A 26,518-nucleotide genomic window follows, 5' to 3' on the forward strand; every position below is an offset into this window, starting at 1 on the left:
GGAATCAATAATACATCCTGATTAACCATGAAGATTATCACCCAATGCATTTCGGGCAATATGCCCTTCTTTAGGGGTTAATAAAATATAAGGAAAGCCCATCAACATTGTAGATAATCTTAAGAGATGGAAACTTAAAGTAAAATATTAAATCATGCCAAGCAAGCAAACCATAACATAGATGTGCTGAAAACATTACCCACTGTGCCCAATTACACCATGAAATCCATGAGTAACATAATACGAAAATAACGAAAGTGTCAGAAAACATACATATGGCTGCACTGAAATATACATGCTGTTGGAGGGCGGCAAGATGGCGGAGGGCGGCAAGATGGCGGCTGGTCAGCCGGCTGAGTGAGCTGGTCCCGGGCGCTTTCCTGGATAATCCCTACCGCGTTCTCTGCGTTTTGGAGAATGGCTTAATATAGGGATTTGTGATTTTATGGAGCCCGAGAGATCTGCATACGACACGACAGGATGATTTGGAGGCTGTTGTTTTTGCTGCAGAGGGACTCGCTGTGGATCCATCAAGCGATCCGATCGAGACGCTACTGTGTGGCTGCATTTTTTAAACACCGCCGGTGCTCGAGCGGGGGTATGGCACCGAAGCAAGCACCAAAGAACGCCAGGAGCCGCGGAATTATGCCCGTTTCCAGCAGTCCGGTTAAAGAGGGGAAGGACGTATTACCGGCAACTAGCTGTCAAAGCGACCCGAATGCAAAAATAGCGGTAAATCGGGGGAAACAGGCTGTTCCATCCATCTTCAAGCTCCAGACTGTCAAACTCAAGAAATCATTGATGGGAGGGGAGGAAGGAAAGAGAAACGAAAGTATAACAGTACCCAGTACCGGTGTGTCTGCTGCAGCAGCTTCTAGTCCAGGTATTACTTTGCCATCTATTATGACTGTCGGGGAAGGAATGTTAGAGGCTATATCTGGGCATTCAGCGGCTAAGGTGAGTCTTGTAGACTGCTCAGGTACTGTCAATCCTGCACCAATACAAAGAAAAGGAGCTGAAGGGGCTGAATCCAGTGTGAAGGATATTTTGCCCAGCAGTGGCATTATGGGTCCTGTAGTTTCCTCAAAGACTATGCAGGAAGACAATGAACTGGAGGTTAATGGGGCTTACTACAGAAAGTCTGTTATCAATCAACCTGATCTCCAAGAGGGGCATCAAGTTGATTCTGTGAAAGAAATGGAAGACTTGGATAAGTTCTATTCATTATCTGACCCCTCTTCATCTTCCGCGGACGAAAATCTGAGCAGGGATTGGGCCGATTACGATACTGATAGTGCAGGCTGGCCGTCTCGTAGAGGGAGTCAGGAAGATATGACCCCGTCTCAAACAGGAACTGTTCGGAGACCCAAAGAACAAAGAAAATATGAAGATCTGGCTTCTAACAAGCCACAGGGCTTTGCAGGCTCCATGTTCTGGGACTACTGCAAGCTCATCCCAAGACCCTCCTAAAGAGGTAACATTGGACATGATATACCAGACTTTTGTGGCTCATCGTGCTGAGTCAAGACTGAAAAATGCCCGAACCCAGGGGTCTTGCCGTAAGCTACAGAACTCCATTAGGAGGGTAGCCAAGGCATGCTCAGATATCGCAACAAGGGTTGGTGAGGCAGCGGGGCGACTTTCCGTGCTTGAAGACGATCTGGCTATGCAAAAAGGGCTCACAGAGGCACTTAAAAACCAGAAGGATGATGCAATTTGGAAGCTCTCTGATTTAGAGAACCGGATGCGACAGAACAACCTTCGGATTCTGGGTATCCCAGAGGGGGTAGAAGGCGGGGACATTCGCCAGTTTGTTATAGAACTGTTCATAGAGGCTTTTCCAGAGTTAAAACATTGGGAATGGAAAGTTGAACTACAATGAGCCCACCGGTTTCCTTTTAAAATTCGACAGCAAACTGGACAGTCCAATATGCAACCTCGGGCTATTTTGATTTCCCTAAATAATTTTCTTGCTCCAGAAGCTCTATTTGATTTGGGTAGGCCAAATAGGAAAAGAGTGGGGAAGGGATATGAGTTGTTTGTTAGGCCAGATTTTTGTCAGGCGACAGTTGAGCGGAGGTGGCAGCTCCGCCAATTGATCTCTCTGTTTCAAGCGAAAGGGGCAGAAGCATTTTTGCTTAATCCAGCAAAGTTAAAATTGCTGCATCAGGGTCAGACTAAATGTTTTGTCTCTGAAGTTCAAGCTAGAGAATTTTTGTGTTTAATCTAAGTAAACTTGAATCCTATAGCTCTTATTTGGGCTGTCCCTCTAGGGCTTGACATAGGCTGTTATATGCTATGAGATGACTTTTGGCCGTGAAATGAGTCAGAGCTGTTTTTTTTCCTAAATTTGCTTTTCCACTCAAAGGGAGGAGGGACTTCCAGGGGGGCCTCCAGCTCCTCATCACCAGGGACCTATGGTCCCTTTGCCGTGTGAATTGGGTGGGCGGGATAATTGGGAGGGGAAGGGTGGAGAGGGTAGGGGTTGGGGAAGGGTGGTGTAGGGTTGTTGTAGGGGGCTAAATGAAAAAGATTCCACAGTATCATGTTTTGTTACTAAAATGTTTTTTTCTTTTGATTATGGATGCGGTACAGTTCAAATGTTGATATTGATGTTTTATTCATGGCCATTTTAGGTCTGCGTATTTGCTCCTTTAACGTAAGGAAGAGAGTTCAAGCTGAATTAAGGACTATCAAGCCCGATATAGTATGTCTGCAGGAGACTCATCTTCCTTGGGTTAAGCGGCAGGCCTTGACTGATTTAGGGTATGCTGTATTAGTAGCATCTAAGCAATCTAACATGGTCAGAGGGGTTGCCATTTTGGCTAGACCCTTGGTGGTGACAACAGGGCGCCAGTTGGTAGATAACCAGGGTCGTTGGGCTATGTAAGATTTACCCTATGCACAGTTTATGGTTCGAATCTGGACGAAACTGTGGTTCTGGATTATTTGAACGGCGAACTAGCATTATAGCCCACACCATTAATTTTATGTGGGGATTTGAATATCAATGTGTCCGGTAATATGTTACAATCAGGGATCCAGGATGATAAGGGCAGAAAGCCTAAAGTTTTTAAAGCATTAAGTCACCTGCTTATTGACCATGGGCTAGTTGATGACTGGGCCACTTTACATACTCAAGATCCAGGATTTACCTTTTTTTACTCCCTCCATAATAAGCTGGTATAACTAGATTATTTTTTTACACCTCTAGCGTGGGCTTCTGTTTCTACGATACAGGTTTATCCTAGGGTTACATCTGATCATGCTCCAGTGGTAATCAGTATTCCTAAAGTGGCAACCTTTAAGTCCTCCAAGGCTTTTACCATGGACAGGAAGCTTTTATTGGATCTTTCATTTATCAACCACATGAAGGGCTGGATAAAAAATTATTTTCAAATAAATAGACAGTCAGCTTCATGTGATATGGTCTGGGATGCGTTTAAAGCCTGTTTTAGAGGTGAAGTGCTGAGTTACAGTCTTTTTTTACAAAAACAGGCTAAGCGTGCCATTTTGGAATTATTTAGTCAACTCAAACTCGCTGAAGAAAGGCTATCTTGCGATATCGCGGCTGGTATTGATTTGACTGAGGTTCTGGATAACCTAGCACAATGTAAATCTAATATAAATCAAAAATGGTCTCAAGAAATTGCATATAAGTACCAGGTCTATAAGAAACAATGCTATGAATATGGGGAAGCTACGGGCAGGTGCCTCGCCCAGAAGATTAGAGCAAGAGAAGCCCAGCAAAGAATTCAAGCTATTAAAAACAGTGGAGGCTCAACGGTGCATAATCCACAAGAGATTCTGAAGGTTTTTCATGCCTTCTATTCAGATCTGTATACAGAGCAAGGGTCCGCTGATCTTCCTTTAGATTTAGGACTCCCCCCCTGCCATGGAAACAGCTGGGATGTGAGGACATTGAGATCTTAGACAGCCCTTTTACTAGTGATGAGTTAGAACAAGCCCTGAGCACCATGGTAGGCTGCTCGTTTGGGTGTCATATAAGTCGAGTTGTGACCCTTCTTGACATCGCGCAGGTCGAGTCTAGAACTCTGGTGCTTGTCCTGCTCCATGCCTTGAAGGCGTTTGATCGCGTGACCTGGAACTTCCTATGGGGGGGTTCTACAACGTATGGGATTTGGTCAGGGGTTTGTCCTGGCTTTGAAGGTTCTTTATCAGTCGCCCACAGCCAAGATCTGTACAATGGGATATAGCTCTAAGGATATCTCGATATCCAGAGGTACGCGGCAGGGGTGCCCGTGCTCTCCGCTCCTGTTCGCGTTATATATTAACCCTTTCATAAATATGCTAGAGCTAAGTCGCCATATTCCACCCTTCATGGCCCATCACAAGCACTTCTCTGTATTGGCTTATGCTGATGACATCGCGGTGTTAACAGCTGACCCATATTCAGCCCTACCTGAAATTGAATGTCAAGCTGTGTCAGGCTATAAGCTAAATACAACCAAAACTCAAATTGTCTGCACAGACCGCACTCGGGTTAGCGATGATAGAGTATTTGAGGAAGCTACTTATTTGGGTATTAAAATTAGGCCTTGTCTAAAGGAATTAGTCCAGGTTAACTGGGACCTTATTCTGGGCAAGACTAAGGCAGCATTGAAGAGCTTGCACCTTTCCTTAGTTGGGAGATCTAGGGGCATATGTATGAAACCAAAATTTATTTGCAAATGCTGCGAATCGCAAAAAACAGCGTTTGCGACTACATTTTTGCTATTTCGTATGTATGACACACATTTGTTTTGCAGAGTTTTATATAGCGCAAACTTGACCCGAATCCAATCAGGTATCAGAGCGCTTTACATAGCACCAGTTACGTTACATTAGGACACACATTCATTCTTTGTTAGGCACAGGGAGATTAAGTGATTTGCCCAGAATCACAGGATGTTCGGCGTCATTACCGAGACTCGAACCCAGTTCCCCAGGTCCGAAGTCCAGCGCCCTAGCCGTTAGGCCAACTCCTCTCCCCTATTCCTAGTGAAAATTAAGAAATCGCTAAATTAGCGATTTCTTAGGCTGCGACACTCAAAAATAGCGAATATTTGTGCGATTCCTTAAATTGCGATATTCTTAATTAGCGAAATTCGCAATAAGGATATCGCAAATTAAGAAATCGCTAACAAATGTATGAAAAAGTCGCTAATTGCGATTTCACGAAATTCGCAAAATAAGAAATCGCAATTAACACCAATTGCATGCAGGTGGTAAACTGGTGCAAGGTACTTAAACCATCCCACAATGCAACAGACCCAACCACAATGGCAGCAATGTTCGTAAAAGCCAGGAGGCTGCGTATTCGGGCCCTTGCACAGAGGAGAATGAGACAGGAACGTATATTCAGGCTGCGCATCACTCTGTTCCAGCACACTGAAGAGGACATCTATGACAAGTACAAGCTGCACCCACAGACCATAATGGACCTGATTGAGGAGCTGAAACCCTACTTGGAACACCCTACACGCAGGACACAAACAATACCCACACATGTGCAGGTCCTGTGCTCCCTGCACCTCCTGGCGTCAGGGAGTTTTCAAAGGGTAATAGCGGAGGTTGGTGGGGTGTCTTACATGCCTTTCTAGATGCAATGCTACAGAGGCTCCCACCTCACATATACTTCCCAAACACACAACAGGCATTACAGCAAACAAAACTGGACTTCTACCAGATTGCATGTTTCCCCCACGTCATTGGCTGCATCGATGGGACCCATGTGGCCATCACACCCCCATCAGCAACTGAATATGTCTACAGAAACCAGAAATGCTACCATTCCCTCAATATACAGATTGTGTGCAATGCAAAGTATACCATCACTGACATTGTACCCAAATACCCCGGCAGTACACATGACTCTTTCATCTTTAGACACAGTGGAATACACAGACGTCTGAGTGCTGGAGAGTTTGGGGAGGGATACCTGCTAGGTAAATACATGACACACATCAATACATCCACTACATCACTGGAGGGTGGGGGCATTGAGTTACCTATTGTGTCTATCCCTGCAGGTGACAGTGCCTATGCAGTGCGGGACTTCATCCTGACCCCATATCTGAATCCAGCAAATGCAAGTGAGAGGAGCTACAACAGGGCACACAGATCTACACGCTGCGTCATTGAGCGTACGTTTGGAATCCTGAAGAGCCGCTTCCGGTGCCTGCATAAAAGTGGAGGCGCACTGCAATACAGCCCTGAGACCTGCTGTAAAATCGTGGCAAGCTGTGCAATGCTCCATAACATGGCAATGAGGAAAGGCACCACAATTGATGTGACCGATACAGACACATCGGATGACGATCGCCCTGCTCCCCCTGGCAGACCTGCATCAGGAGTCGGGGCAGCTGCTGGATGCCAGAGGCGGACTGAGATCACACAGAACTACTTCTAGGTGAGCAATGATGACATGAGACAAAAAGCTTGTTAATGTGTGCAGTGTTTATTCACACTTCACAATAATGAAAATTGTAGCTGTCCTCAGCACATGTTATGCACACAGTGCCGGTAAGGCACAAGTAACTGTGCAAACAGCATAGTAGGGTTACTTCACCCTTTTTGCATTAAGTGTCACCGCACAGTTCACCTCCTTCGGTGACGCATTGGTGGTGTTTGGCGTCCAGGCTGAGTGCACCCCATGGTGTTCCCTTGTCCTTCACCCTGTCTGGAACTGCACCGTCTTTCTCCTGTCAATGTAGGAGTGATGCTGCTCCTACTGGAGTTGTCTACACTCTCGCCAGAGGCCATGAGAGCGCTGCCACCTGCGTTGGCCGTCTGCAGCTGCTCCACAGCACTGGTGACCTGTGCTAGTCCTCTGGCTATGTCCTGGCAGCAGTGCGCCATTTCCACCTGCATGGTGAAGCTTCTGCGTGTGAGAGTGCTGGTGGTGGTGCAGAGGCGGTTCACGGCCTTGGTATAGTTGTGAAGGCGTGCATTGGCACGTCGGCCAGCCCTCTCACTGGCGGCTTAGTTGTGCCTCAGAGTGTCACATGGGTCACGGATGGCACCTGCCATGGCCATGATGCCCTCCCCCGTGTTTTTCTGATCCTTGTGGATACAGCATAGCTGCCTATTTATTGACCTGAGTGATTTACTTTGCAGGCGCTGTTCCTTCAGCATGCTGTGTTCCAGGACAGAAAAAATGGTTTCTTCGGCTTCAGTGGCAGTGCTGCTCCTGGGCCTTGACCTGCGTGTGTCCTGTGGTCGAATCCTTGGCCTTGGTGTGTCCTGAATGGCCATGTGTGACACACCCTGACTCCCCTCTCTCCTGTCATTGTCCTCCCCTGTGGCCGGTATTTCATCTTCAAATGGAGGCAGTGGGGGCACATGTGTGCGCTTCCTGCGCTGGATTGGTATGATCTCTGTCTCGTCACTGGAGTCCCTAGGATGTGCAGGCTCCTCTCCCTCTGCACTGTCTTCACGTGCCCTGGATTGTGCTGTGGATGTTAAGGGGACTACATGAGTTTGTGTCTTTGTCTGCAATTAGCAATCAATAAAGTTCATAAAGTTTGTATCGACTAACCTCTGACACTGAATCATTCACTTATCCCCAACCCACATGTTGCATTAGATTTCCTTTGTCTCATGGACACACTGTCAGACATAGTACTACAAGTCCCATGAAGCATTGCTGGGTGTGCTGTAAGACTTGGACTGGAATGACATTTTGTGAGGTTATTTAGCGCATTTGGGGAAGTGTGCATGGGATGGGGATCAGTGCAGATTGATTTTATATGCATCTTACCTTGGCTGCTGGATGCAGGGTCAGAGCTGTCAATGTCAGCCACACCACCGACGATCTCAGGCAGGAGAGTGGACTCAACATGCTCCTCTTGGGGTGTTGGCTGTACTGCTGTGGATGGTCCTCCCCAGTCTGGTTTGCGTCCTTTAGTCTGGCTGCCACCCTCTCCTTCGACCTCTGGCGCATATCATACCATCGCTTGCGCAATTCTTCGATGGTGCGATTGGTCACTCCCACTGCATTAACCTTACTTTGGATGTCCAGCCAGATTTTGCGTTTCCTTGCCTCTGGGACACGCAGTGCCTTCTTGCCAAACAGGAGCTCATGGCTGCACACTATCTCCTAAATGAGGACCTCCTGCTCCTTTTCTGAAAAATTGTTTTTCCTCTTCCTCTTCTCTGCATCCTTGCCCTCCTGTTGTTTGTTGGCCTCCATTGCTGTTTGCTCTCTCCTGGGATGCCTCCTCACACTCTCCAAGCAGCCTCTGGGTGTGGCTCATGTGAGCAGGTGCAGGAAATCACTCCAGTTTCCTGTTTGTGATGTCCTCAGGCTGCACCTGTTTTGCAGATTCCCCTTTTTGCGATTTCTTAATTTGCGAATTTCGCAATTAAGAAATCGCAAATGCGGTTTCTGAGAATATTTTGCGATTTTTAAGAAATCGCTAAACATTAGCGATTTTTTTTTTACATCCCGCTTTGCGAATCTTAATTTGCTAATCGCTAAATATCGCAAATTGGGATTCGCAAAACGGGAGTTTCATACATATGCCCCTAAATCTTTTGAAAATGGTGGTTTTGCCTAGGGTGATGTATTTTTTTAGAGCAGTGCCCTTAGGGATACCTAAACCTCAGATTCAATACCTTCAATCACTCTGCGCCAGGTATCTCTGGGCTCCAGCGAAACCTCTGAGAGCTGTTCGATGTATGACTCTCCCTCTGGATAGGGGTGGCTGGGCAGTACCAGATTTCTTTTTCTATCATTTAGCTTGTCTGTTGGCCAGTATGCGTATTTTATTGTCTGGGGAAGAAATCAGCAATCCGGCAGAGGCACCTTCCATCTACCAGATGGTTCTTGGCCCTGTAACATATAATTCTTTGTTTAGCAGGGTTGATGGTAGTTATTATAAAAGGACTCGTTTCAAAATCTTGGGGGCTGCCTTTGGGATATGGAACACAGTCAGAAAACTTTTTGGACCTAATATTGCCATCTATATTTTGGGATCATATTGTTTTGGAATGGAGAATGAAAGATATTATTCGGCTGGGGGACTTTTTTTCATCAGATGGGGTGTGTGTTTCCTTTTCTAATTTAAGGGATAAATATAAAATACCGAGTACTCAGTTCTTTAAGTTCTTACAAATCCGCGATTTTCTAAGTAAGCATGCCTCAGCCCTAACGCCTTATAGAATAGTCGATGCTATTAGCCGTAAGGAAAAGATAGGGTCTTTGTATCAAATACTGTTAGCAACCAGGGCTGATGACCTTGATAAAGTTAATGTAAGGTGGAGAGATGCTTTGGGAGTCAATATGGGTTCCGTTGAAAGTTCTATAAAAATTGCTCGGAAAGTTTGTCCTGCTGCGTCACTGCGGGCGCATCATTATAAAACGTTTTTTAACCTCTACCGCACTCCCGCTGTAATGATGAAATGGGGTAGGACTGGGAATAGTTTAAACAACGGGAAATGTTTTCGTTGTAGGACAGATAATGCTGACATTTTACATATATTTTTTGTATGCCCTAAGTTCTGTCAGTTTTTGGGTCATATTGAAAGATTTTTGTCAGTAGTTATTGGAAACCCGGTCCGAATCTCAGCTAGCATGATGTTATTAGGGATAGGGGAGGAACTAATTGATGGTCAACGTTTGTTTAAATTTCGCTATTTAATTTTTATTGCGACAGCAGTGGCACGACTTTGTACAGCTGCTTCTTGGCTGCAGACTGAGGCACCCCCTTTTGAAATGTGGCGAGCAAAGTTTTATATTATCTTTAATGTGAAGGTTAGTCTTTACTCTGTCAAAAGACCCAGCAGGCGTAAATTTGGTCTTACCATTTGGAAAGCCATGATCGACAACATTGGAGGGTAGTAACCTTTGTACGTTTATGTTTTGTGTCCTCTTACATCATGTAATGTTTTTTGAACTATGTACCATATCTTGTTGCATTATTATCATGTTGTTTTTCTTTTTTTACCTGTATGGCTTTTTATTGATACTGTGGTTCAATAAATTTAAAATATATATATATATATATATATATACATGCTGTAACATTGTGAACCAGTGATAAGCAGTGCCCCTTGTTAAATTCAAACAAAAAACACCTGGCTGGGTTAATCAAATGGCTTGCACCTGGGTATTTCCACTGCATTTAAAACACATCGTTCACTTTGAGGAGCAGTTAAGCAACCAGCCAGTCTCGGCGATGGACATGGAAGATTTAAGCTTCATGCCAATGGTGAGTCTCTCTTGGAAAGTAGGACATAAACATTAAAGGCAGGTTTCTGGAGGGGATTATGAGGTGAATGACCATGCATGGTGTGGTATTGATAATGATTTTGATGAGTGAAAATCATGCTTGACATTCACAGCCAATGGAGTAAAGGATTATCCTCCTTTTTAATGAGTACTATGTTTTTCAGGTCTCCTTATCCATGGGTCTTGGAACAGTATATTTACCAGTTGGGTTATAATGCTGAAACATTCTTGCAGGGTCTGTCCATGTGCTCAATTTGTGGCGTTCCCCATGGTAGGTGCTGACTGGTGAAGCTGGTGTCTGAGCTTTCATGAGGTGCCCTGTTCAATGAATGCAGGCTTGCATGTCTGTAGCCTGATTGGCAATGATTGTTTTGCTGAGGACATTTGAATGTAAGAGCTGTCTCTCTTTTACATCCTCGAAAAGCCTTTGTTACAAAATCATCCTGTGTCCTGGGCACCCCCATTTTATGCTGATTGGTACTGGTGGTTACTGACTTTGATTGTCCAGGGCTAGTGCAATTCTGAAAACACACTTAGAATACAGTGAAAACATCTACACACACTAGGGTACACTATGAGTTAGGGCTCCCCGATGATTTATATGACCTCTCCTTTAAGGCCCTAGTACATAATAGGGCAGGGGGATCAAAACTACCCTTAAGTTTAGAGGCCAGCAGCCCTTTCTGCACTTGCATGTGTGCACTGCTGAGGCCTCATGTCTGTTTAAAAGCAGCCCAGTGTTGCAGGACTGTTTTTAACATGTAAATTGAGCCCAAACTCGACTTCGGTGTTTGGGAGCACTTAAAAATTGATAAACTGCTTCCCAAAATCGGCTTATGTGGTAGGAGCAATGTAGAGTGAGGATCTATAATATTTGTACATATTCAGAGCCCCAAAGTTTCCCCCAGGTTTTCTAGGGATGGGGGGTCCTGTAGCTATAGGCATGGCCCTTATAAAAGAAGCTTTATTAGCCCTGGTGTTTGGAGAAATTGCCCAGTTCTCTTACCCCATTGCAGATCCCCAGCCACATAGGCTAACATGGCAAGAAGTTATTAAATAATAAGTCCCGCCAGGGATATCAGAAAATATCATTCAAGGACTTACTAGAATGGTATAGATAAATCCAACAATATGCTATTGTTGAATGTTATCCTAAAATGTACAGACAAGAAGTTATAAGACTCTCTTGTCTGTAAGCCAACATTTTGCCTTCCAATGATCTGTCCTGATTGGACAGAGTTAAGTGAATTAGCCAGACGGCTTTGATGAGGTGATAAGTAGCCCCTGGGGTGAAGGAGCCATTCTGGGAGGAGAGGGTTCTGCTGCATAGGAATGCCAGAGCAAGGGGATGGGTCATAAACAATGATCTTCAAAAGGAGGAGGAGACAGGTAGAAGAAACCAGTTTTGTTTATGCCCCTGACCTTTGAACCCAGCCAAATGGCAGACTTAAGTAAGGAATGTGCAGATGCCAGGGGGAGGGAGGCTATGGAGATGAGCCATCCTGGAGGTTGGTTTAGCCAGATCTTGCCTCTCTACTGAGAATTCAGCCATATTGAATTTTGGAGAAATAGTGCTTTCTGGAAGACCATTGTGCTACACTTTGGAGGAAACGGTCATGCTCTGGGGTATTGTGCTGCACCTCATTGGACAGGAGAGCCCTTCTTTGTGACCCCAGAGAACACTATATAAGTATCTGAGAGGGGCAGTGCCTCTCAGATCTGCTGCTTGAAACTAAAGGAAGAAGAAGGGTCCGTGCTGGGAAGTTTTATTTGCACCACCGAGGCCCTACACTCTAACTAACTGCTCCTGCAGCACAATCTGGAACTACAGCCCTGTAGATCAAACGTGTTTCAAAAGGACTAAAGAGGTGGACTCCCTGCAAGCTACAGGTAAGAGAGCTCACCTGAACCATCACCACCAAGAATCCGCAGCCTGGAGTACTACCAGTGGATTTGTAAGGATTTCGTCCAAGTGGATTGTGGGAATTGAAATGTACCGCTCTTGCCTCTTTCTGCACCTCTCTTCTTTCTGCACTTCTCTTGCCTCTTTCTGCACCGCTGTTGCCTCTTTATGCACCTCTCTTGCCTCTGTCTGGACTTCTCTTGCTTATTTATGCAGCTCACTCTCTTCTTTCTGCACCTCTTTTGCCTCTTTCTACACCTCCCTTGCCTCTTTTTGTAGCTCACTCTCTTCTTTCTGCACCTCTCTTGCCTCTTTCTGCACCTCTCTTGCCTCTTTCTGCACCTCTAATGCCTCTTTCTGCACTTCTCTTGGTTCTTTCTGCAGCTCAGTCTCTTTTTTCGGTACCTCTCTTGCCTCTTTCTGTACCTCTCTTGCTTCTTTCTGCACCTCTCTTGACTCTTTCTGCAGCTCACTCTCTGTCTGCACCTCTCCTGCCTCTTTCTGCACCCCTCTTGCCTCTTTCTGAACATTTCTTCCTCTTTCTGCACCTCTCTTGCCTCTTGATGCACCTCTCTTTACTCTTTTTGCACTTCTCTTACCTCAGACGAGCGGAGCTTCACGGGCCCGCGGCCATCTTGCGGTTGGTTCGGCCACGCCCCCATTTAATGACAATTCTGACCCGATAGAAATTCCACCTTTTGCAGTTCCGGTGCTAGTAGACTGTGAAGCAACAGAAAAACAACTATAGCCAACCATTATGATATATGTCAGAAACTTCCTAAGACTCCAGTAGCGAAATAATGTTGACCATTCCTCGGAAATCACTTTCTAGGAATTTTAGCATATTATAGTATATGGTATTTACTGATCCTGTTTCAAAGGCTGCGGTTCCCCCATAGGTATCAATAACATTTCTCAGGTTCACTGTACTTGAGTCGATCAAAGATACAGAAGTAGTTAGGCCCCATTGTCAGTCTAAATCAGTAGCATATTGTAACACAAAAAAACTTATTATGAAGCACAATCAGGCTGGTCAAACTTGTATCAGAAGGCTGCACAACAATTGGACGTGACTGGTGAGGGATAGCAATGTTTTTTTAAATAAAAACCCACTGACATATTTGCAAGAGTTTATCGCCATAGGAACATCACATTTTATGACAATCCTGTGGTGATAAACCTTTCGCCTTATTTACAAGGCAGCGTTAAGCCACTTAACTTGGATTAACTTAACGCCGCCTTGTGAATAAGGCCCCGTTTCACATAGCACTTAGAGTGAAATGGGCAGACAATGGGTGTTGTGGTAGGCGTTCCGCCGCAACACCCATTGCTTTTTGAGGCTGCCCCCTATTTACAAGGGTGGTGTACATATGGGGCAGCACCAGAATTAAGACCAAAATAAACCTGGGTTTAACATGGCAAAATGAGGAGATATTATACATTTTTTTGCGGTTTCCATGTGTGCTTCATTGTGCAGCACACATATAAACAGCAAATCGCCATGAATGATTGTTTATGTGCATGACGGTGTCGCTTCCTGCACATAAACAATTTTTTTTTAAATGACGATTTGCAACTTCTTTGTGTGCTGCACAATGCTGCACGCAAAGGAGTTCCAAATCATCATTAGTGATTGTTTATGTTCAGAAAGGGACACCGTCTTGCACATAAATAATCATTCCCTCAACGCAGGCACCCTTGCATTACAGTGCAAGGGTGCCTGCATTGGCGCTAGGCAGCTGAATTTAACACCAGCGCTAGGGAAAATGCAGAGGAGCACTGCATCATTGTAAATATGGTGCATCTCTGTGTTTTCAGAATGGCAGAGCAGCGCCGCACTCCGCCATTCTCTTTTAAATATGCTTCCAATGTGAGAACCTTCATAACACTAAGACTGACATTAAAGTTGCAGGAATGGGCGAGTAAATTTCCCAAAATAAATTTGGATCTTCAAATGAATTATGATAGTGTCTTTAAACCATGCCTGCCCCATGCAACCTGTCTCACAAAAAGTATTTGATTGGAATAGACAGAGTGAAAATCAAGAAACTTTGAAAGCCAATGAATATCTTTGGTCTTCAGCAGGCGGAATGTTGGCTAAGGTATGCATGTACAGGTAAGTCTTGGGAGTGTGGAGGGGGTTAATATGACGGTTGGCAGCCATAGTCAAAAGCACTTTCATTATGATAGTTAGCTCGCAAGCTGCCTAATTTAGCTCAGGCTGAACCAAGAACAGCAGGCGGATCTGTATCAGATAATGTGTCAATAGTGGTACCACCCAACCTCGTGGACTAGGGTTTCACACCAGAGGACTCTTTATTGGCCTGAGAAAATATGTTGGGGGACTTTGCCACCATGACCCCTACCAATTTGTTTAAAACCTCCTCTAAATGGGCTAGCCTAACAAATATAGGTTTCAGTTGCTTCCTTAGCAGTGTTTCGAGCGGGCCGTGGAATTGTTCCAAAAGAGCAGATTCCAATAAGGGAAATATCCATTTGCCCCTTACAGTATCTACTGCTTTTTCACAAAATACCTGCACTCTTGTGCCCCCTTTCTTGTGCTTAACTGTGGGCTCAGACAATGGAGAGCTACTGTTGGCTGTGACAGGAATGGATCAAATTGAGGTCAATGTTAATCCCCTTGCAAGGGCTCCCATTTACCTTGGTTTGATCCATTTCTATTGTGGGCACTAGTCCCAGCCACACAAGTGGTGCAGCATTTTAATTGGCACAAGTGGAATAAAGCTGGGTGGTAGGAATTTTTGGGATTCTTGCAGATTCCGGATGTTTCCATCACAGAAATGTAAGTAAAAAGTAATTTTAAGCAAAGTTTGAGGTTTGCTGGGCATTGTGGGTAAGAAACACTCATGGAAACCATGCAAGGCACACCACCGTGGACTCCGGCAAGTGTCTAGTTTTAAAAAATGTACATGGTTGCTACGTTTCCCTAGGTGGCGGCTGAGCTAGGGCTCTAAATCCACAGCTACCCACTTTGCAAAAAAGGTGTCAGTTTTGAGTGGGAAAATGTGATGTATCCATGTTGCGTTTTGAGCCACTTCCTGTTGCGAGTATTAGGCCAACCCACACAAGTGAGGTACTATTTTTATCAGAGAAACTTATGGGAAAGCTTGGTGGAAGAAAGTTTGCAGCTCCCAGAATATTACAGCAGTTTCCATCACAGAAATGTGAGGAAAATGTGTTTTATTAGTCAAAGTTTAAGGTTTGCAAGGAATTCTGGATAAAAAAGCCTGGTGAGAGCTACACAAGTCACTCCGCCGCGGGTCACCCCATCCCGGATTCCTGTAGTTTAGTTTAAAAAAATGTGCAGGTTTGGTAGGTACCAACTGAGCTCTGGTCCAAAATTAACAGCTACCCACATTGGGAAAAAAGGCTCAGCTGGAAAATTTGACATGTCCCGTTTCCTATCGTGGGCACTGACCATTTTTATCAGAAGACATTCGGAACATGTACTAGTAGAACATTTGTTATTACCAATTGAATTTTGCTGCATGTGTACCTTCCAAATATAAGAAAGAAGACATTTTGAAAAATACTCTCTTAATCAGTGATACACAAAGTACGGCTCTCCTGACCTGTACATACATACGGACCCCTAGTCAACAGCAGTACTGGGTTACTGTTTACTCAACTCAGCTCTAGCATTAAAAAGATGTTAAATAAACGGGAAAGCATTTATTTCATGGATAATTGCAGGAGAAAGGAAGTAACTAGGGTGTCCTGCACCTCCTAACCTTAGGAACACCTTAGTTTTTAAAGACATCTTGTAGCAAACTTGTTAAAATATGATAAAGTCTCTAAAAATTCAAAAAGTGTATTTCATTAACATGCAGAACCTTTTTACCTTAGTATATCAGATGTCAATGCATTGAAAAGTATTTTTTTTTTTAAGTGAAATATTCATGCTTCTCTCCCACCCTGAAAACAATGCCCAAAGTGAACTAAGAGGCAAGTCAGTTGTTATGTGCAACGTATTACACATGGACATCACTATAGTTTATTAAATCTCTTATATGTGATAATGAAGAAAAGGAGGGAAAGGGAAACAAAACAATTTACCTAGAATCACACAATTTGGTCACATGGGCGAAGCCAGGATACATCCCAGGTTTTCTCAGTCCACATTGTGTAATTCAATGCAGCTACTAGATGCCCATGCATCACTTCCCCTGCATCAACCTTACACCCCCACACCCCTGACACCCTTTCACCACCCTGCTGGCATCAGTGCGGCCCTCTGTTGAATCACAGACCAAACCTTTGGCCCCTGGGTAAATGTTTGCGAGTACCCATGATCTAAATCATATGCTACTACAGGTGCCTACAAATTCAGGGATATACAAATGACCACTGCTCCCAACCTCCATATCTTGTGCCAATTTCAGAAATACATAGGCTTCCTTGATACGCATTTTTCACTCTACACATTTCACCATGAGACTTGGTCTATACTCAGTACTCAGTGAAAAACCATTGTAAGTTACTGCTCTGTTGTTGGCTCTGGGTACCTTGGCTTCTTGGAGAAACTACAAACCATATATAACCATGTATAACTCAACAGCCAGAAGGGCCTAATGGACATAATGGTTCATTGCTTTTGCAAATCGGCCATTGTGACAAAAAATTACATATGAAAACGTTGTCACAAATGTCCGTTTTTTTCCTCCTAATTTTTAATATAACTTTATTTCAGCAGTTAGTTTCTTTGGGAAAACCTTGAGGGATCTACACATATGCTGAATGTGGAATTGTGGATACTTTTCAGAAATCTATAACTTTCCTGGGTCACCCATGGGTTTCACTTTAGTTCCACCATAAACAGAAAGTAGGTTGAAAGCAAAAAAATCGGAATACTGGGCTACCACTTTGAAAAATGACGACACTGTGATAAAAAAAAACTTTTTTTTTTTATTCAGCATTGCGTGTTCCGGAGAGCTTGAAGGATGGTGACTTTACCACAGCAAACCGTTCGTTGATGCCATTTTTTGGGAAAAAACATAAATTTTTTTCCAGAGCACTTTTTTCTTGTTTTTTTCAAAAAACTCAAAATTTAGCTATATTTTACCTACTTTCTCAGTTGCCTACAAGGAAATCCACACACCCTGGGTACATTTAGAATCCACAGGATTTTGGGGAAAAAGTACGCAAATTTGGCGTGGATACCTTATGTGAAAAAAATGGTATGGAGCCCTAAGCACAAACTACCCCATGCAGCCAAAAAAGGGCTATGCAGTCGAGGGAAAAGTCACAGCAGTTAAGGGGTTAAGCAATATATTTCGCAGGAAAGGAGGTGTAGGGCAACCAGCCATTTTCTGCCTCATGTACCTGTGCTAGGATGTCACTGCCCTATCCTGTCAGAATGCATGATGCAACAGAGTTCTAGATGAGCTTTAAGCCAACAAACTTTTGTACTTGAACACTATGGAAGAAGTTTTGTACCTGTGAATACTTGGTTATTTGGTGACATGCATCTGAAAGAATTTAAGCAACTGAAGCTTGATATCCCTAGGTGCCTATGAGTTATTTTAGCATCATAGGTGTAATTTGCATTTCACAGAATCAGTAACAATTGCTTTCAGTGATATATCAGTTGGGATTCTATTGAGAGATAAAGCAGGCATTGTAAGGAACTGTTAAATCGGTAACAATTGAATACAAACCCACCCCACAAAGATGCTTAATAGCATTGGAACACGCAAATATTTTTTAGCAGAGAAAACAACATTTCTACTGAATTAATTTCCAGAAGCTACACAATGAGATGAATTTCAGCTGTCAGCATCAAGGAAAGTACACGAAATTGGTTTAGGCTAGTGCTGCACACATCACATAGCCAAACCAGAACGACAAGCAGTGAACAATTACAGTATTGAGCATCAGAGAAAGAACTAAGCAGTGTGATTCAACAACAATATTCCCAAATGAGAATAGTCGCCTTCATTTATCATTAAAACTTTTTTGAGCGCAATGTCAGTGGTATTGGGCGCCTAGTCTTTTTTTGCCAGTCTTCAAGTTTATTCCATTTTTTCCAATTTTTAAAATTAAGCACACATTAACACAACTTTTAACCATTGAAATTGGCATATTTACTTCCAAAGAGCGGTAATATAACATCACAGCTCTCGAAAGCCATGTCATGTTAAGGCCAGCATAATCTGGTGCTAATTTTCTAGCTTTAAATGTAGAACAGCCTTATTCCGCATGTCCTCCAATTCCAGGTATATTTGTGTTAATTCCATGGTTACCATGTGCTGTATTTCTACTAATGATTAGTGATATTGCTGCAAATGCTCTTTGCCAACGCTATATAAGGGCACAAGCTAGTATGTACTTTTATTCCTACCATGCACATTGAAAAAGGAAGCAAGTAAACATTCAGACTAATATTTTGTTGGTTGGAGGGTAGTAGTAGATCATGGCGACCTTTCTACAATGCAGAAGTAAAGATTCCCACTTACAGTCACTAGGAGGTCTGACATCACTTTGGGATATGTGATTCGTTAATATTTCGGCTGTCATTTTCATTACCAATGAGATTGTGTAACAAACTCTGGCATACTTATCAAGTACTTGAGCTGTCCTGGCACCGTGTAAGGGGGCACAAGGGAGACGCAGCTACTAAGTTAGATTTATCAAGCCACGCAATGCCACCTTGCAAGGCCATGTGGCTTGATAAATCTGGAGTAACGCAACCCAGCGCAAATCCCTGTGTTGCATTACTCTGCCTCAAGGAGGCGTTCCATGGGTGGTACGTGGGAGTTCCCACGTAACACCCATGGATTTTGGTGCATGCCTGATCTAACATCACTGGTAGACTTTACCACTGAATTAGTTTTTAGTAGACTTTAAAGTAGCCAGCTAATCATTTCTGTAGCGTATCCCAAACTAAAGATAACAAAATCATATTTTAATTGCACTTTATTTTTTCTCAAAGTATCACAGTGAAAATTGCTTTTGGAGGCTAGTAACCACAGGAACAATTCAACAAAAAATTATTGTATGCTCTAAGGTTCTAATGTTTAACACCGGGCTACAAGACTTAAATAGGCATATTTGTTGAATATACAAAAGTAGAGTTCTTTTCTGTCAAAAAGATCTGAAGGCACTAAACTGGCTCCCTTATGAGGTAATGATACAGATGAAAATTGCTTGCATGACACATAAAGCCCTACACTTCAACACACCGAAGACCCTAGCTGATAAACTGGAATTGTCTAGCACTGGCAGATAGTTAAGAAGCACCAGCACCTTACTGTTGAAACCTCAAAAAGTTTGGAAAAAGAAACCTACAAGCGAACTTTCTCTGGATTGGCACCTAGAAACTGCTACTCCTTGTTCCCTGAAGTCAGACTGAACCCTTCAAGTAAATCCTTCAAAAAAGAAGTCAAACTGTTTTTAATGAACAAAACTCAACCCTGCACCCAACTTCTCATTTATCTGGATACTGATCTGACGCAGTTCGCCAACCAGGGTTTGCACTCACTGCTACATTGTGGCGTCTAACTCACTCCTTCTGGTTTGCAATGGGTGCTTTCAGCAATTAGGTTTCTTGTTTGCCTTCTTTTCTACTTGCATCTATGTTTCTCGGTTGCCTTCTTTTCTACTTGCATTTATGTATCTTGGTTTTCTTCTTTTCTACTTGCCGGAATATCTGTAAAGCATTCTGACACCCTTCCAGGGTCAAGTTTGCGCTATAAAAAACTTTATAAATAAAATAAATACAAATAAAAATGCTTGTTTTGTCTTGTTCATCTGCAGGTTCTGAAGATTAAGGAGTCCGGCCACACATGTAGGCCTGAAATCATGTTTCCTTGTCAGCCTAGTAGATGGTCCAATATGTACTACAGTCCACAGGGGACATTTAACTTTCCATGCCTTTTGTGCACTTTACTGCACCACATAATATGGCTTTAGCGGAAAGTTAACTATGCAAAGTAAAAGTTAGCCCATTCTGTTATGCGTTTATTAGTTAGAGTACATAATGGATTGACAGCATTTTCCCAGTGTGTAGGGTTTAAAAAACAAACAGTATCAGTTAACAAAAAATCGGGGTGACCACACAAAACTAGGTGTTTCTCACAGCAATAAATTATAATGCCATCCAGCCCTCCCCGACCCCTACTTAATGGCGGCCACTGCGGGGACAGACGAGTAAGATCACTGACTCATTGTCAGTGAAATTACTCTCCCTCCCTCGCAGCTCCACCGTTAAATGAGGCCTTCCCCCAAGCCTCTGCACTCTCGAGTGTTGGTGTTCGAGGCCCTCCTCCACCCGCAAGTTTCACCTGCGCCTCATCCCTCGTGGTCCAGTGGACCTCTCTCTCCATTCTCTTGCTCTGTTTTTTCTCTCCTTTTTCACTCGTATTTTCCTTCACTTCTATCTCCCCCCTTCACTCACCTTCTGGGTCTTTCCTCCATTTTTCTGTCATTTTCCCCTCATTTCAAGCTCCCCCCTTCACACTCCTTCCGTGTATTTCTTCCGTTTTTCACTCGATCTCGATCTCCCCCTTTCACTCTCCTGTGTCCTCTGTGTCTTTACTCCACTCTTTCTTGCACTTTTGATGCCTTATTTGCACTTTTCTCTCTCTTTTTGCCTTTTCCCTTTTGCCTTTTTCAGCCCCTTGTTCCCTGCCGCTGCTGCCCCTGCGGCCCCTCCTCCCCAGCACGACCAGTGCAACCGGCCCAATCCAGCTCCCCTCCCCGCCTCCCAGCTGTCCAGCCCTCTCCGACCCCTACTTAATGGCGGTCAAAGGCAAGCTCGTCTACGCCCGTCCGCGACCTGACTGCAACCAGCACCAGGAACCCTGGATCTCTGCACCGCAAACGCTATGACCCAGCGGCCCTCCACGCTCTCAACCCAGGCCACAACAACAACTGCACGCTAGCATCACCAGATGACTCCGACGGACCCTTCAGCTGTCATCGCTCCCGGCACACCTGCAGCACCGCCAAGACCACTGACCCAGCGCAATTCTCCTGCAAGAACACAACAGAACCAAAGACCCTGCAATGCATCCTCCTCAACATCCGATCCCTCCACAAACATGCCACTGAAATATGGGATCTCCTCGACAGCACTACCCCGGATGTAGCATTCTTTACCAAAACCTGGACCAACACCACCTCGGGAACGGACATCGCCATTGCCATTTCCCAAGGATGCAAGATCTCCAGGAAGGACCACCCCACCTGCCCGGGAGGAGGAATCGCCATCGTCCACAAATCCACCCTCTGCCTGAGCACACTCCCCGACGAGCCCACAGACCTGATGGAACACCTTCACTTCAAGATACTGGCCAGCCCTACCTCCACCCTCCAAGGAACCCTCATCTACCGACCCCACTGTACCCCGTGGACTTTTCGCCAACTCCATCACGGACATCATCTCCCTGCATGCCATCGCATCCACCAACTACACCCTACTGGGAGACCTCAACTTCCACCTCGACAACCAACTGGACCCCAGCACAACATCCCTCTTGGACAACCTCCACAACATTGGACTCCGTCAGATCGTGACTGAACCCACGCACTCAGCAGGACACACCCTCGACCCCCTCTTCACAACAGGAAACTCCATCACCTTCAGTCACACCACCGAACTCCCATGGACTGACCATCGATGCATCCACTTCACCTTCAGAACACCCACCAGCCACCTGCTCAAACGAAGAAACTGGACCAGAATCACCGACGACCAGCTAACCTTATCACTCAGCAACTCCACCCCAACCATCGCAGAAAACGACAACTTCAACACCACAGCCTGAACCATGCATAGATGGATCTCCGACAGCGCCAACACCATAAACCCCTCAAGAAAAACAACAACACCCACGCCAAGAAAGCTAGATGGTTCACCACCGAACTTTAAGAGTCCAGACGCACTTGCCTCGAAAAGGCCTGGAGGAACTCCAAATCCATAGAAGCCCACAACAACTTCAGAACCGCCACCAATGCCCACCACCAACTCAACAGAAAAACGAGGAAAAAAGCGATTGAAGACAGAATCTCCACTCATGCACACAACAGCAAAGAACTCTTCAACATCACCAAGGAGTTCGTCCAACCCACCAGCGAGTCCACCAACATCCTTCCCTCACAAGACCTCTGCGACAAACTCAGCACCTTTTTCCACCACAAAATCAAGAGCATCTACGACAACTTCGAAGAAGACAACCAACACACTGAACCCTCACCAACCACCCCCGACACCCTGAAGCCAGCGATCGACAACTGGACAGCCCTCACCACCAAAGACACACTGAAGATGATGAAGTCAATCCACTCCAGGGCCCCCACAGACAACTGCCCCCACCACATTTTCAACAGAGCCGCCGACACCATCGCACCCATTCTCTGCCACACCATCAACCGCTCCCTGGCAACCGCCTCGTTCCCTGATGACTGGAATAATCTGGCTTCAGAAAAAACCACAGTGTGGAAACCGCCCTCCTCGCTGCAACAGACGACATCCGTACCTTACTGGACAAAGGAGAAACAGCAGCCCTCATCCTCCTCGACCTCTCAGCGGCGTTCAACACAGTCTCTCACAGCACCCTAATATGCAGACTCCATGACACAGGGATCCAAGACAAGGCCTTCGACTGGATCTGCTCCTTACTCTCTAGCAGAACGCAGCGGGTCAGACTCCCCTCTTTCCTCTCGGACTCTACACCTACCACCTACGGAGTCCCCCAGGCGTCCTCCCTCGGCCCTACGCTCTTCAACGTCTACATGGCTCCGCTCGTCCCCATCATCAGAACCTATGGACTCAACAGTGTGTTATACGCAGACGACACCCAACTCATCCTCTCCCTATCCAACGAACCCAACACCGCCAGACACAACTTTCGAGAAGGCATGGAAGCCTTCGCCAAATGGATCAAAAACAGCTGCCTACAACTAAACACCAACAAAATGGAAGTACTCATCATGGGCCCAAACCCAGACGCCTGGAATGACACCTGGTGGCCCCCCCGCCCTCGGAAGCCCACCCAACCCCACGCACGCAACCTGGGAATCCTCCTGGACTCAGAGCTCAAAATGGACTGCCAGATCAACTCCGTCTCTTCCTCCTGCTTCCACACCCTCCGCCTCCTATGTAAGACTTTCAAATCGATAACCCCCCGAACACAGAAAGACCGTCACTCACGCCCTGGTCACCAGTACGCTCGACTACGGCAACGCACTCTATGCCGGAATAAACAAAAACCTCACCCGCAAGCTACAGAACATCCAAAACACCGCGGCAAGACTGGTCCTCAACCTGCCAAGACACTGCTACATCTCCCAGCACCTGCGCACACTCCACAGGCTCCCCATCGAACTAGAGTCACCTTCAAGATGCTAACCCACACTCACAAGGCCCTCCACGACACCGGACCAGCATACCTGAATAGCCGACTCAAATTCCACGCACCCCAAAGGACCCTACGATCAGCCCAGCTCTCCTACGCTGTGGTCCCCCGCACCAGAAAGACCAGATCGGGAGGCCGCTCCTTCTCCTTCCGCGTGGCCAGAGCCTGAAACGACCTTCCGCTCCACCTCAGACAGACAACATCGCTCCCCATCTTCGCAAGAAACCTCAAAACCTGGCTCTTCGACAGACCCCCTCCTTGATGGACTGGAACCTGCGAAACCCCCCCGCGCCCCCAGCGCCTTGAGACCCTTACGGGTGTGTAGTCGCGCTTAACAAACACCTGATTTGATTTGATTTGATTTGAAACACCTGATAATGTTACAACATAGAAGAAAATCACTTATACAGCTTACTTTTATAATTCAAGTGCATCTCACCCAACATTTCATTTTTAATAAATAATAATACACTTACAATTTAGCAGCTGAAGATTCCAAAATGAAAATCCATGTTTACAAATAGAAATCCAAAGTTAAAAAATCGCTAACAAAAATGGAAAAATATAGTGCATTATCCAAAAATTAACTCTTTAAAAATACTTCATCAACGTCTTTGGAATACCTTCAAAAATACGAAAAATACATTTTAATAAATAAACACTTGAAGAATACAATAGAAACAAAGAAAATGAATGTAAAACTTTGGCTATAGAAAATCCAAAGAATTTTCTTTGTAAAATTAAAAACAATGTGACCCGAAGCAAAAAAAAGTCATTTTTAAATAGCTGAAGTTATGTCTGAAAATAAACATGCAATCCCACCCGGAAAGTAATTCCCAAAATTTAAAGCACAATAGATATATAATTTTATATATACGTCCTACAAAACATAAGTACTATAGTATATCCAGAACATAATCATTTAAAAACACACTATGCAACAAACCAGGCCCTAACCCACAGAATAAACTAACTTTAATGATTTTCTTAAGCAAACTAATCGGCCTACTTTACAGGGGCGGCTCCTCCATGTGGGCGGAGGAGCATCCCCCCACTGCTTTCTCGCAGTGCGAGAAGCAGTGACATAACATGGTATAAATACCATGTTATGTTACTGCTTCTCGCACTGCGAGAAAGCAGAAGGGTTTGGTTGGGGGCGGGCGGGTGGGCATTCATGCAACAGGGCAGGAGTGGCTTGCCCAATGTTGCGTGCCCTCAATGTTTAGTCGGCCCTCTGTGGCCAACCAAACCAGGCATGCGCACTCTGCCATTTTCTCCATGTAGGCTGCATGTAGCCTACATGGAGAAAATGGCCTCTCCATAGGCGCTTGGATGGGTGCCGTCCCCACCAATCACAATACTGCCATTGCAGCATTGTGATTGGCTTATGGGAGAGAGGCTGCCTGCTTTCTGCTTCCTGCGAGGAGCAGAGAAGCAGAGACGACACGGGACTGGATCGGGCTGGCTAAGGTAGGTAATTTTTTTAAATTATAATTGAAATTAACCTCCCCCTACATGGCCCCCTGCCCCGTGCGACCCCCCACCCATGAGTCATGCCAGCCGCGACTGTTACTTTAACTTTATCTGACCTACACTAACCATACCTCCAACTCACATAAACTACTGATGTTACTGTTAGACCTGGAACCCTTGGCGCGGTTTTCCCTAGTAACATTTTGCCTTCAACTTTCCTCTTTTGCTGATTTTGTTTTTGCTGGCTTTAGGACTCTGCACATTTTACCACTGCTAGCCAGTGCTAAAGTGCTTGTGCTCTGTCCCTAAAACATGGTAGAATTACCTTCTATCCAATTGGCTTTCTTAATTTACTTGTAAGTCCCTAGTAAAATGGCACTGTCTGCGCTCAAGGACTGTAGATTAAAGTATGCTAGTAGGCTTGCAGCAATAATTGAGCATTGATTAAGTAGCACCTTAAACATTCCTCAGGTCACCCATTGCAGTCTGTGTGTGCAGTTTTTAAACGCCCATATCAACCTGAGAAAATAAAAGTTTTGCCAGGCCCAAACCTTTCTTTTTAATCCATGACACTCATAGTGTAGGCCCTAAACAGCTCACAGGGCAGGGTGCAATGTATTTAAAAGGTTTGACATGTCCTGATTATGAAAAACTCTTACATTTGGATTACACTGGAGTTAACTCATTACGTTTAATAAGCTGTACTTTCAAATGAGAACATGTTTGTTCAGTTCATGTTTGGTGTCTTTAGGACTGTAATGAAAAATCCTCACTTATGATAAAGTCTAATTTTTAAATTACAATTTTTAAAATTCACTTTTAGAAAGTTGCCATTTTCCTGACTTTTAGTGCATGTACTCTGCCTCTCGTTCACATAACTGGGTGTAGCTGACAATTGGGCTTTGTGTATTCCTCCTAGACAGCCACACACCAGTAGAGAGTAGGTGTGCCTGGATGAGCCATCACTGGCGGGATTGGAGGCAGAGCTGGGCACAGTTGTATTTACATTTGAATAGGCGGCATCTTGCCTCCACACAAAGGGCTGTATACCCCCTGTAGTTAGTCCGGAGCCAGGACAGGGAAGGCAGGATGCCTGTGGACTTCAATAGGAAACCTCTAGAAGCTTCTACCATTTCAAAGGAAGGCCCAGGTATAAATATTGGAGCCCAGACACCAACTCTTCAGTACACTTCTGGGCCTGTAGATACTCTGCCAAGAAGAGGAACTGCTGTGCTGCTGAAAGGACTGCCACTCTGCTGGACTGCTGCTCTGAAGGACTGGTGGCCCACTGTGCTGACCTGCTGCCTGCTGCCCTTTTGCCTGGGTAAGAAGGACTGAACCTGCATCTGTTGAACACAGGACCCCAAAGTGACTCCGAGAGCTAGTTGGCTGGCCTCTTGACTAGAACCTCAGGAACAGAAAGCGCCCACAACCTTGAACACAGCACTCAGGCTGTCATCTGTGAGTCCTACCCTGCCAAGTGCCAGTGGAGGTAGGCCTGAAGGTGCTACTCCAGCCCATCTTAGGGCA

Source organism: Triturus cristatus, chromosome 7 (genome assembly GCF_964204655.1).
Source record: "Triturus cristatus chromosome 7, aTriCri1.1, whole genome shotgun sequence".
Taxonomy (NCBI): Eukaryota; Metazoa; Chordata; class Amphibia; order Caudata; family Salamandridae; genus Triturus; species Triturus cristatus.